The sequence below is a fragment of the Amia ocellicauda genome, chromosome 12 (genome assembly GCF_036373705.1).
Source record: "Amia ocellicauda isolate fAmiCal2 chromosome 12, fAmiCal2.hap1, whole genome shotgun sequence".
Classification (NCBI taxonomy): Eukaryota; Metazoa; Chordata; class Actinopteri; order Amiiformes; family Amiidae; genus Amia; species Amia ocellicauda.
Window position 1 is genome coordinate 41,788,348 of NC_089861.1, and position 14,080 is coordinate 41,802,427.

A 14,080-nucleotide genomic window follows, 5' to 3' on the forward strand; every position below is an offset into this window, starting at 1 on the left:
GCGGTGGTATGAGAAGTATCGCTGGATGGAATACAGCATAGCCAGAAATGCAATTATCTGTAGATATGCAGGCATTTGTTCTGATTCCCACACCGAAGAAACATTCACTAAAAATGGTTTTAAAGATTTTAAGCATTTGAATCAGAGCCGTTCAAAACATGAAGCAAGCAATTGGTACTGTCCATCCGAAGGTTACAGACAAAGCCACACAGAAACATTTTTAATCGGTTAAATCGGGATTCCAGGAAGGCTTATTTGAGAGGAATTGTGATTAAAGCTGTGACTGACATTCTGATGTACTGCACAAAGCAGTGAATTCCAATCAGGGGTCTCAGAGAAGCTCTAAATAAAGGACATTTCTCTGAGCTATTTAAAGTAAACATGATAGTGAAATACAAACCTGTGTTGAAGAACTCCGCAAAAATGCAACACTATGAGCCCTGATACTCCAAAAGAGCTACTGCTTTACCATCACGCACACCTCATCACAGGGTACATTTCATGACCAGCATCAGTTCAGTATAGACCAGTGTCTCTATGGTTACCTTGTCCCAGTACAGACCAGTGTGTCTCTATGGCTATTATTATTATTGTTATTATTATTATTATTATTATTATTATTATTATTATTATTATTATTATTATTATTTCTTGGCAGATGCCCTTATCCAGTGCTATACAAATTGCAAGAATACAGTTAAGGCATCAAATATTACAAATACAAATTTACATTGTACAAAGCAATTCAAAATATAATACATTTTACAACTTCCAATTTACACAGGTAAGTACAGTAAGTTAGGTCATACATCCTGGAACGTAAAAGCTAAGTGCTGTCAAGATGTAAGGTCACAGTCAAGGGTTACGGGAAAGGGAGCAAGGGGGAAATCAATCAATAATACAAGTATTAGTAACACAAGAAGCATGATCAAATGCTGTGAAGTGCTATCTTCCAGGGAATAAAAGGACTAATACGTAAAATTACTAATGGTTACCTATGTAGAAGCCCCAGTATAGAACAGTGTCTCTATGGTTACCTATGTAGAAGCCCCAGTATAGAACAGTGTGTCTCTATGGTTACGTAATCCCAGTATAGACCAGTGTGTCTCTATGGTTAGCTATATAGAAGCCCCAGTACAGAACAGTGCGTCTCTGTGTGTAGAGTCACAAACACACAGAGGGAATTCTAGATGGGCAGGAACCAGAACCCTTGGATGATCTAGAGCTAGAGAGGGAGGATTCCCCTGTTGTGAGACGCTCCTAGAGATATAACAAGGGTACACTTCCAGTAAGCTTAATAGAAGGGTATTTACAAAAAATATGCAGTGTATTGTCATTATAGATCACAGACCCCTTAAAAGGTATCCTGAAATTGCCTTGAATGTTTTGATATATAACCTGTATTAATTCAGCAGGTTTTCAACAGGGGGGATACTGTAAGGGATACTACTTTGTTCAGAATACGGTATTGTTACATTAAGAACACCAGAGAGGTCTAATGTAATGGATGGCTTCGCAAACCAACTGAATTACTGAATCGCCTAACCTGCTGTCCAATCGGAATGTAGCTTTCTCGAGAAAAAGGGTGGGCTGTAGTTCGGGAAGAGTAGTCGCCATGATTAGTTGAGTGTGCAAATTGGAGCTGTGTAGTGTGCAGAGGAAATAAACATGTTTTTTATATGAAAACAATGAACTTTGTTTTTGAACACTGGCCTGGAATTGTGTATCTTTTCAAGTTTTTTTTTAGAAGAGACTGTTCTAGGTGCAAAGTGAACGGGACCCGTGTGACACGCAGTTAAGGAGAGCCCGCGTTGAACTAAGATGACTACAGTGAGATTTCCTGGACAAAGCTCGGGCAAAGGATAGCGCAGGGTGCACCTGCACCTGTGTTTTTGTCAAAAAGCATTGTGATCAGAGAAGGTAAAAAGGGAAAAACGCAAGTAAGCAGCAATAGCATTTTCTTTCTTTGAAGCATAGCATGACCATAGTTTTTCTATTGTATAAGTATCTTGGTGTAGGGGTGTCTCGCCTGTCCTGTAAGATTCGGGAGGGTAGGAATAGTTTAGTTATCCTCTCTGTTTACTTTTTGTGTGCCCCATTACTGTTAGTTCAGGTAGCCATTGTGAATTTAAATCTTGAACCCTACTTTGCCAAATTAGGTCACAGCTATACTTCGGTATGTAAAAAAATATATAACGCAGGATGGGCACATACCTCAAATTTGGGGGGTATAGGGACAAACTGTGTTGGGGGCGCGGACTTAGATCCTTTAGTTTCTCATCCATCCAAGATATCTAGCTTAGAACCCCTACAACAGCAGGACATTTATTAACTCCTCGTTACATATGGTTACCTATGTAGAAGCCCCAGTATAGACCTGATGCTGATGAAGTGAGGTCCGGGGGAGCTGGGGGGCTGCGAAAGTGAGGTCCGGTGGGGTCCAGGTTTACCATCACTTAAGTTTACAAAGTGATCAAACACAAAGGCTTCTCTGACATTGTGAAAGTGTTTGTCCAAATCAGTAGGCAGTGGGTCATCAGCCAGTCCAGGTTCAATCACAAAATTAGGGTTCTCAGTAAGAGTCCAAATCAAAAACGCAAGCAATCCTTAAAATATATATATATATATATTAACACAGTCAAAACCACCACAATCTTTCTACCCAACAAACAAGGAGAGCGAGGTAGGTCCTTATATAGTAAGTTTTAGAACAGTGGGTAATTTAAGATGGTTCTTGTGATATATCCTTCCCAACAAGAGCGCAGGACTAGGACACTGTCTTGTATGAGTGTCTGTTAGGTGGATGAGGAACTCATTGGCTGAGATTCAGATAATTATTACAAAATAAATTTTTCAGCACTTCCAAATCTCACAGCCACTGCAAATCTCGCAGCTGCTGTTTTATTTTTTCAGCAGTTGCACTTCAGGGCCACCGTAAGAAAGAAACTAGGTGTAACTCAAGTAACAGAAAGGTTGAGTACTTGTATGGTTTAAACGGGTCCACTGTGCCATCCTTAATGGACAAGTTTTCGGTCCAGAAATGTACCAGCTGAATGTCTCCATCCTGCCATCGGCTCCAGTGCGTCTCTTCAGTTTTCTGTGTCATTGTGCCCGCACCGTGTGAGTTCACCCGTGCACATGTTGCAGCAAACTCTCCAGTGTAAATTCAATGTAAAGTGCTCCTTTACTTTCCACGGGTGAAGCTGTTGCCTCTCTCAAGGTTTTTTCTAGTAGCTGCGCCCCAGGTAGACCCAAGTAATCGACGATTAATTACATTTTAAGATTTTATTCGATTTTAATCAACTTTATCGCTAAGTCGTTGGCAGCCCCGCTGTCGCTGAGTACTACTGTATCTGTAAGTGTGTTTTAATGACGAGGCGGCTAACGCCAGATGGTAGGTGATTGGATGTCGTACCAAATGTACCGCTGCAGCACTGGGTCATGAACGTCATTCACGGTTCTTGTAGTTTTCATTGCCTGCTCCGTTAATTGCGACAATCCACAACCGAACTACATTTCCCACATTTTCTAACGTAATAATGATTAGTGTAAAATATAATTATTATCAAAATCCTGTCAATGTAGTATTTACTTATAGAGTTCAAATATTGTATATGCACTGTGCGCCCAAATTGTATTTCACACTCGCACAACATTATTTTCACTCACAAATTCGAGCATAACGCTCACACTGTAGAGCCCTGGGTTACCTATGTAGTAGCCCCATATAGACCAGTGTGTCTCTATGGTTACCTATGTAGTGGCCCCAGTATAGACCAGTGTGTCTCCATGGTTACCTATGTAGTAGCCCCAGTATAGACTAGTGTGTCTCTATAGTTACCTATGTAGTAGCCCCAGTATAGACCAGTGTGTCTCTATGTTTACCTATGTAGTAGCCCCAGTATAGACCAGTGTGTCTCCATGGTTACCTATGTAGTAGACCCAGTATAGACCAGTGTGTCAGGAAAAGAAAATTGTTGAAAATATTGTCAATTTGTATTATTTAAAACTGTAACAAACTTTGTTATTTCTTATTTAATTTGCACTCACTGTCACTCAATGTTTTGTCAATTTGCTGCATCATTCAGGCTTCTAAATGTGCTGTATTTGAACAATACCACTTAAAACACATGAAATACAGAGTATTCAAATTCCAGCTGCCATTTGGCCTGAACTGTAATACTCATTATTAAGAAGTCACACACATTGAGTGACATTGCCTTCAAGAATCAAAACATTTCATAAACATGGAACCATCGATCTTCATCGATTTTTACCAATCATTGTTTCATTATCAATTCACATCTGATTCATATACTCCTGAGCATTCTGAGGCACAACGTGAAAAGTACATTTTAAAATCAAAAGTCTGAGAGTAGAACATCAACTGGACTAGAATCTGAGCCCTCATTAAAACAACAATCCATTCAACAATAGACTAGTCATAGGCAGGACCATACTGGACTAGACCCAAAGAGAAACAGTTCCCACTGACTAGTGACTGACTAATGCAAGCCAGCTTGACTACTGTATAATTAACAGACTTCTCACTACGTTTGACACAACATTTGGCACAATGTGACAATTATAAGTCTAACTCTATAATACAGTCCATCTAATAGACCAGAGACACACTGGTCTATACTGGGGCTTCTACATAGGTAACCATAGAGACACACTGTTCTACTACAGGGGTCGATCTTAACGCGAGCCCGCTTGCCAATGGCTAGTGCAGCTCGCTGCGGACCAGTACAGATTCTCTAGAACTAGTCCGTGTGGCTAGTGCATATTATCTTACGTTTTACAGCTGTTACGATTTAAATCCTCAGATTTTTCCTTGGTGCGCTATTCGGTGCGCTAGTTTCACGAATGCGTGCAACTGACAATGTGCCAGCGGTTGCGTTCGGTTTGTGTCCTCCAGCCTAACTCCGGTAGTATTTTATATAGAAATGTACTGGAAACGATCGCTACTAGCGCACGTCAAGATGTAATCGAATGTACCACTTGCAGCAGACAACAGAGGCAGTCTGTGGAGTGACCAGAGCATCATTAAACGTGAGTATAATCCTAAAACAAAGCCAAAAGACAAGAAAACGTGTGTATCAATCCTTAAATACAGTTGCATAGACCATAAATAAGCTACGTTAAAATACAAGTAAACGTATAGAGTGATATTGTGCAGTTAGGGATGGGCCATTTGGTATTGGGGGGGGGGTACTGGATTAAACTGAAGAAACCTTGTACATAAATCCTTTAACACAGTTGCATACACCATAAATAAGCAACACCGTATTTAAGTCAATATATAAGCAAACATATATGATATAGATAGTGATATTATGGAGCTAGGGATGGGCCATTTGGTTTGTTGGGCGCTCACTATGGGTCGACCCTGGAGAGCTGTGGTGCAGGTGAGCGTTTCTCTCTCCTTATTTCCCTTTCTTCCTTTTCACTCTCGTCCTTTCTTGTGTTTGGTTTCAGCGCAGGGCACACACCCTGATTTCCAGTAACCATTCTGAACCGTTTTATTTTATTTCTCCAGGTATGGTGAGGACAATGACACTTTTAAAGTGGAGAGTTTCCCCAGCAGCGGCGATGATGACAATAACTAAGGAAGTGACGAGTGCCACAGAGAAGGTGACGTCAGACTACCACTCGGGCTCCACCTCGGTCTAAGACAGCAGCACCTGGGATGCCCAGCACGCCCCCCCCGCCACCCCACACACACACATACACACACACACACACACACACACACAGTGTACCGGTACTGAGCCAGCACTGTCCCCAGTCCCCTGGATCCAGCGATAATATAGAGAGCACAGAATTCAAGTGAGAAAAGTAAATTCGGATAATTGTGAAAGTCTACAGAAGCCCCCGCACTGCGACTGTCTGTTTACTCTGATGGTGCTCAATTCATGTTGCCGTTCTAGACAAGCGGCCTGTGTCATTAATGCTGGCTGAACACGGCTGATCGTGGCACAGAGCGCCAGCAATTGTGAAAAGGCACATTAAATGGTTATGGTTCCTTTCATCGCTTAGCTGGCTTGCCCTGTGTGATAAATGTCTGAGCTTTTATCGAGATCATGTATTCTACAATTTATGACAGTTGAGCAATAACATATAAACTGTTTTGCAGGCGCCTGATTTTGTGTGCCAGCCTGTTCCAGCATGGCAGCAGCTACCCAGGAATAAGTGTGTTCTGTACATAGCGTAGTGCTTTGCCAAACATAGTGCATTGTTTCTCTGACAGCAGATGGTGAAAGTTATCTAATATGTAAACATTGGTACAGGATTAAGTTAGTAACTCAAAGGTGTTGCCCTTTGGGTCAGATTGCAACACAAGTGCAGGATACGCACTAAATTGCAGCCTAGTATATAATTTCCTGGGGGATTGTACACACCTGGGGCTTATACCAATCAATTAGCAACAAACAAATGATCCGGAGGTCCGATATAGAGCAGAGGAACAGCTTTCCAAAGCCCAGTGGGTCATAGGGAACATGTTGCCTTTGTGATTGAAAGATGCTTCTTAAATAATGCTCAATTTGCTCTGCTTGTGCAACCAATGCATATATTGTTAGAAAGTGAAATTGATACGCGGGATACTCATTTTGCTGCCCTTATCCTTGTAGAATTTGTAATTCGTGTTCAGATCCTTTATGGAGAAAAAAATATGACATTCAATGTGCATCAATTTACTCCTCTGGCCTCAAATGTCAATAATTGGGGAGCCCTGTGAGCACATTCTGCTTCTTATATTGAAAATGGAAATGGAAAGCTTGTTAAGCTGTTGAGGTGCACCACTACACAGTTAATATGTTTATGCTGTCAAAGACTCTCCATTTAGCAATCTACACAACATTACTGAGAGGGTATCGAATTTCTGTAGCAAATTAACTGAACCACCAGTTTTTTTTTAAAAAGGAAAATTAATAAAATCGTCTTGAATGGTTCAAAAACTGTACTCCTTGGTTTAAGTACATTTGAAGAAAGAAAAGAATGAAATTATTAGAAGGGAAACCACAAAACTTGAGACAGGGGTGACAGGTAGCGGTGATCTGGGGAATCCATGCAGCAGGTCCGACAACGAGACACTTGGCACCGGCAGCACATGCTTCAGTGCTCTGGGAGTGTTTACAGCCTGTGAGTTTAACACTTCATGACCGACAGCTGCCCTTCATGCCAACACAATACACATCAACAATGACTTTCATCACCATGTTCATCTGGACACTATGCACTCAGGGTGGGAATTATTTTGATTTTATTATTTCCATTTTGTATGTATTTCTTTGTAATATCTAAACAGGCACACATCAAACTCATAGACCAAATCAGATTGTTTTCATGTATATTACATATATATGTAAGCATTATTTTTATTCTTCGTTTCCAGAATCCAGCGGACAGTATACTGTGACTCAGACTCCATCAGTGAAATCTGTTCAGCCAGGAGAGACACTCACTGTGACCTGTAAACCCAGCAGTGCAGTGTATATTAACAACATCCTACACTGAGACCAACAGAAAACTGATTTATTTTGCCACTACCCATCAGTCTGGGATCCCCATTATAGTGTTGGGCTGTGGTGAATGAGGGCCCAGAGTGTGAGCCATCTCTGAGTGACTGTGCTACACTGCTCCACAATATCACAATATGTACTGCTGGTCATAGCAATACAACAATAACAATACCCTGCACACAACACATGCCCTTAATAAGCTCCTTCTCTGTCAGAGGGCAGCCTGAGACACGTCTTGGAATCCAGCATGACTTCACTATTGACAAATAGTACATAGATTAAAAAAAAAAAGTTTCTACCTACTTTAGTCAGCTAATGTGTCACCTCACCCCTTTCTAGAAAATAAAATGATATTTGTTACATCAGTAATACTTGCATATCATATGAAAGAGGGAGACTGGGACACAGATTAATCTGATTAGACATTAGTATTAAACTGGGATCTCTGACAGGGGTAAAAATAGAAGAAAACCAGGAAAGTGTCCCACCCCTATCAAGTCCCACCTGTGTTCACAGCTCCCAACTCATCTAACTCTGTGACAGGATTTGGATGAAGGAAGCTGCTCTGCATACCTGTCCTCCCCGAGGTAACTGGATTTAAACTGCATTTTAGGTAACTTTTGTTTAATCATGCTGACAATGGATTTTATGTATTTTTTTCTTTGTTTTTATCCATCTTTAAACTATTGTTATATTATGATTTGTAACGTACAATAGTTTTAAAAGTCATCTGTCTAATTGCCACTTGGTGAACGGGTAGTTGGGGTTTCTTATTTGAATGGTTTCTTTTTTGGAGTTGAGTTGTTACAATGATCACGATTTGTTTTCACATTTAGAGTTTGGTTTGTAGTGTGGTTTATTTGTTTATTTTACTTCACTAACCCCAGTTCGCCTGTGGCATTTAAGATGAATAATTATTGAATCGTTTATTGCATATCCTGCTTTTATTCTTGGATTTTTGCTTGTAATAAACTGTTAAACATTTTGTACAATTTATTCCGGTCTCTGCTTACTTTTATTTGATTAAAAAGATCTTGTAGGGGGAAACCTGAGTTGTGCGCATTATATCTAAAACTATTTGGGCGAAACGAGTGGCATGGTCAGTAATTTAGCCAAGGGTAGAGTGTACACATCAGCCACCTGGTTACAATTATTATGATGCACAAGACAATATGAATTATTGTGAAAAAAAATATATATAGAGAGAGTCTGCCCATGATGACATCTGTCTAGGTCACTCACAGCAATAATTGCCCTCATAGAAATCTTGCACAGCGTCAGGGGTGGCGGCGGGGTATGGCTTGGTTAGGCTACAGCCCCACTTTAGCACCACCATGGAACAACCAAGAATATCACCGAGCAGAATAAGTGCCAGCCAGTTCCATTTGTGTCACTGCGTCATTGCTGCGTGAAACTGCGGGCGTTAGCATGCAGTGTAGTGATGCAGCGCATCACACATTACACTGATCTGAGTAAAATTAGTTAACGCTAGCTAGCTATGTAAGTTGGTAAATTGGAACATTGTTAGCATTATTATGGATCGATCCAACCACGACAACCGGCAGATTGTGCTCCTTTGAAAACGTAAATGCCGAGTTTGAATATATTTTAAATAATAGGGTCGATTTGGAAACTGTGCTGACTTTGTCGTGTTTTGTGTGGCCTCGGCGGCCACCTCTTGTGCTCCGTTAATTACTGTAGCGCTCTCTCTCTCTCTATCTGTCTCTCTCTGTGTCTCTCTATATCTTTCTTTGTGTGCGTCTGTGTGAGGGGAGTGTGATGCGTGATGTACAATCCGCTGGGTTTGCCAGACAATGTGAACGACTTTAAATAGCATGCATAATAATTATTGCCTGAACTCAGTAGTAGTGACCGTCCATGTCTGTTGCTCTCGATGTAATTTTGCGTGTGAAAAAAGGAGTCAGTGCAATCGTCTAACCCAGTGGTTTTCAAACCGGTCCTGGAGTACCCCCTGCCCTGCTGGTTTTTGTTCCAACTGCAGCGTACATTTTGTTGTCTCAAATTTGCATAGTAGTTATGCTAATCAAATATAATTTTGCTTAGCAACACGAGTTGCTTGATTAGCAACTTAAATTGGTCTACCAATTATCAAAAGTGGTGATTATTTGTTCTCACACAAACCCGCAGCGCAGCCAAGTACTCGGATATGGGCGTGTCTGGTGTAATTGGAAAGCTACAGCCCTGCCCTGTATGAGTGACAGACCCGCTGGCCAATGAGGGACGGGATTCGGGTAACAGGGCACGGAGTGCGGGCCGCCTCTCGGGCGTCACAATAAAATAAAAAAAATACGCGTATCTTAAAGGGGAGGTACCTCAGCATTGCTTATACGCATTTTCGATGCTTGATTTGGGACGGAAAAACGTATTTTAATGCATCGCAGAATCAGCGAATCGATGAAGAAAATACATCGCAAATGGAGGTGAATTTGTCTCACATTTTGCGATGTGAACCCTGACAAAATGTTCACTGCAACTGAGGTCTTAAATTGCTTAATTGAATCCTTAATTGACCTAACAAAGCAATATACCATTCAATTAAGTAATTACAACCTAAATTGGAACAAAAACCAGCAGGGCAGGGGGTACTCCAGGACCGGTTTGAAAACCCATGATCTAACCCATAGCAGCCTAATGCGTGGTATTTCTAGCTACTGGGAAGGGTGCTATTTTATTGTGTATGTATTCACACTGAAATTCAGACGTTGCATTACGGGTTCGCCATCCCTGCCATAGTGTGTGTGTGTGTGTGTGTGTGTGTGTCAGTCCGACAGAGCAGAGCAGCGGCTGCAGCTGCGTGATTTCCAATGACACCGACACGTTCAAAAGAACCGTAACGTCGGAGCTCATCAATACTACAGTCTTTAATCATTTAGCACCGGGGCCCGTTTAATACCGGGTTGGTACACAGCCCTTCTCATGGCCAGTGAAGCAGTGTTTTTTTTTCTTATCTAGTGAAGTGAATGTGCTAACGTTACTTAAAGGTTAAGCTTTCTAGCTGACGTTTTATTTGCGAGTCTACCAGCTCCTCACTTTTGCCATGTTCAGCTTCGCCTATCATACCTGGTGTTCATGCCTTGCAAGAAATGTGGCCATTGCCTCTCTGCTTCTTTCGATTCCTTTTCCTCTCTGTCCCCTGATTTTTGCCTTTGGTGAGGCATTTTGACTCGCTAGTCAGTTTCCGCTTTGCTGAGCTGCAAAATGCACATCAGTGTGTTCCGCACATCTGACTGGCCAAGTGTTTCGACCGCACCATTTTCACAATAACAGCGGGGGAGTGGGGTATCAGATGTCCCGCTGCGTGAGGCTTCCTCTAGTTCAACTGCGTGTTGAGCTTTCTTTTCATACTTTCCCTACCATGGAAGATACTCTCAAAAAGTGGATACAAAATATTTGGTGTGAGCAGTTCAGCATAACCCCTCATACTATCGTCTGCAGTCGCCACTTTCAAGAGGAAGATATGAGTGAGCCTAAGCTCCAGGCTAAACGGTCCCGAATTAATAAATTGGACAGTTTACTGTACAACCATGATAATAAGAAATCAATTCTGTACAACATGAAAAACAGGACAAAAATCATTTCACTGATTCTAGGATTTTGAAAATGGGGCGGGGGCCATAAGGAGGCCATGATTATTACAGAGAGGTCTGCTAGGGGGGTCTGGGGGCATGCTTTTAAAATTGGTTTTAAAAACTCAGTTTGTAAGTCAAGATTGAAGCAAATTACAAGGATAAGCTGGGCTATTCATAACAATCCAGCATTAATGTACCACCATATTTGCTACCATTTGCTAGTGACAAATGTATTTTAAAATGAACACAATAGACAACGGTGATGCCTTCTTGCCATGAACACAAGACAATACAGACAACTTTTCCACCCGCCTCACCCCCAAAAGTGCTTCAATATGGACACATTCCTTGAGCATGTGTTCAGTGCAAGAGGGAATGGTATTAGTGAACAAAATAGGTTCCCCTTAATATGCAAAAATAAAGAAAATGCCTGACTGGAGAGAATGGGTACACAACTCCCCCCAACATCACTAGAATGCATCTTTAACACTGTATGTTAAGAAGTACCTTTTACAACAAAGTGTTATGACGTCAAACAAGTATTTACATGCAAAACAAAATCTATGTATTAATGTCTGAACAATAAGTTATGAGTGTAACATTCAATCCCTGGACCCTTATGTAACATTATATACTGTGCAAATATATACAAATAGGTCTAATAAAAAACAGCACTTATTTGTTCAATACATGGCAAAAAGGTGCTAAAATGATTTACCAAGAAAAGAACACAAAAACTTGTGAGCTAAAACATATTTTTTTAACAATCAATAACAAACAATAAATAACATTAACGATTAGTATTATTTTTACTAAAAAGAAAATCATATTTGTTTTAGTTAATATGATTAATGTATATAAAAAGTATTTACTTTGAAAAACCACACTATTAAATGAAAATACATTTTAACACTATAACAAGGTAATATAGTACAAATATAACTGAAGAAACAGTAACAGCTAAACACTCAAAGATAGAGGAGGAGCAACCTCCTCTGCCTCTGTGGACCAGCCTCCTCTGATGTATGGTAACCCTAAACTAGCTATCACCATTCATCAAATTGTCAGTGTCATAGCAGAAATAAAATCCAGCACAGCAAGAGTATTTCAATGGTCAACTTACTGCGCACTGTCTGGTCCTGAGACTGACCTGCAGTGCGCATTGGAGAGCAGAGCGCAGCAGCAGGTGTGTTTGATCCAGAACTGCTCTCTCGCACCTCTATGCACCAGCCTCCTCTGGTATGTAGGTAGGTAGCAGTGGCCACACTGAACACAGGGCCCGATCTGTAATCAATGTATACCAGTGATGGCACCAGTGACTTTTCTAGTCTTAAACCCCCCCCACCAAGAATTGGGTCTGAGTTCATGGTCATTGTGCTTGTACATTAGTGTATGCGTACAGTTACAATTTACAGTATCCTTGTATGTGCTCGCTTTGCTTTGTGGAATGATGTTCGTTGCTTTATTGTTGTGTGTTTCAGATGATCATTTTATCATTTTCAGAGTTAACATAACTATAGATTCAGCAATAATTTGGTGTTCATATGTGTGTAGTGTTATCGCTATTCAATATAGTGTGCCCAGTGTGCATAATGAGAAACATGTTCAGCTCATCTGCTCTGATGTTATGGATATCAAAAATGTCAACCCTCCACAGACACACACACACAGAGACACAGACACAGACGCACTAATAGGGACAAATTTTACTCCCTCAATAAACAGGCGGACAAGGAATAATCAGGACCTGATTTAACTGAAATAATACCAAAAAAGTTTATTGAGCTACAACGAAGCGCTCCGGAGATGGTCACTGGGCAAGACACATCTAAAGTTTTTCTAAAGAACTTGCTATCATATACAAGAGGACTCCCTTTGGTTTCTGGGCAACTAGATGATGGTAATGAGGTACCTCAAACTTTAACACACACGTCTCCTGTGTCTTACATTATGTTCTTTCTATGTCCTTGGATGAAAATGTTTTTCTAAAAATCACCTGCACAGAACTACTGTACCTGTCCTCTCCGGAGCCATACACAAAGCTTAAATTCATATATGGGTTACACAATCTTGCTGCAACAATGGTGGGAATATAATATATTTGGCACTCAGACAGGGCACTGTCCCACATCACACACAGAGACACACACACACAAGCACAGACACACACAGACAGCCAGACAGACACAGACAGTGTGCTTGACAAATACTTCCCCTCACAGTCAAGTCAACATGAGCCGCATTATCTAAAAGAAGAACCCATCATTTCCTTTTGTGTCAATATCAGCGAGACAGGGATTAAAAAACACATCTGAAAATGCTACTTCTACAAGCACGCTGAGATGCCCCGTCATCAGTAGGCGTGCAGAACAGTATGGTGACAAGTGGCTCTGTGGCGCAATGGATAGCGCGTTGGACTTCTAGTGAAAAGGGCAGTGGTCATTCAAAGGTTGTGGGTTCGAGTCCCACCAGAGTCAGTGCTCACTTCATGAAACTTAGAGCTTGCTGGGCTTCCTCGTGACAGCCAGAGGTATCTTGCAGTCAAGTGCCTCGCTGATGCCTTCACTTCTTACTTTTCTGGAATGCCAACTTTGTCCCAAATCCTTGCTTGACTATCAAGACCTCATACGCTGCTTCTTTTCCTAGCCACTGTCACTGTACCAGTCCCCCTCCGTGTCAGTTGCATCTCCGGGAACAGCTGGATCAGGTGGCCTTGTACTTAAGGCCATGGACTACTAAGCCGTTGTATTTTGCACCCGTGGCTTTCTATCCCACCATCGTTGTGGGCATTCCTTGTTTGACATTTCTTGACGACTGACGCCGTGTACGTCCAATGGACAGTTCCAAGATTCGCAAGACAGAGCTACTTGTGCATTATTGCCCGCTTAACCTGGCTGCCTCTCGAGTGAGCAAAGCCATTTTACCAAATAGAAGAACCCATCATTTCCATCCGTCTCAAAATCA

At 41.3% G+C, this 14,080-nt stretch overlaps 1 non-coding gene across 1 annotated transcript; it reads left to right on the forward strand.

The window, feature by feature from the left end:
- Positions 1–13,502: 13,502 nt before the first annotated feature.
- trnar-ucu (transfer RNA arginine (anticodon UCU)) lies at positions 13,503–13,593 on the forward strand. Its single transcript is given in 2 exon segments — positions 13,503–13,539; positions 13,558–13,593. It is a non-coding gene; the product is annotated as a tRNA-Arg (tRNA).
- The last annotated feature ends 487 nt before the right edge of the window (positions 13,594–14,080 follow it).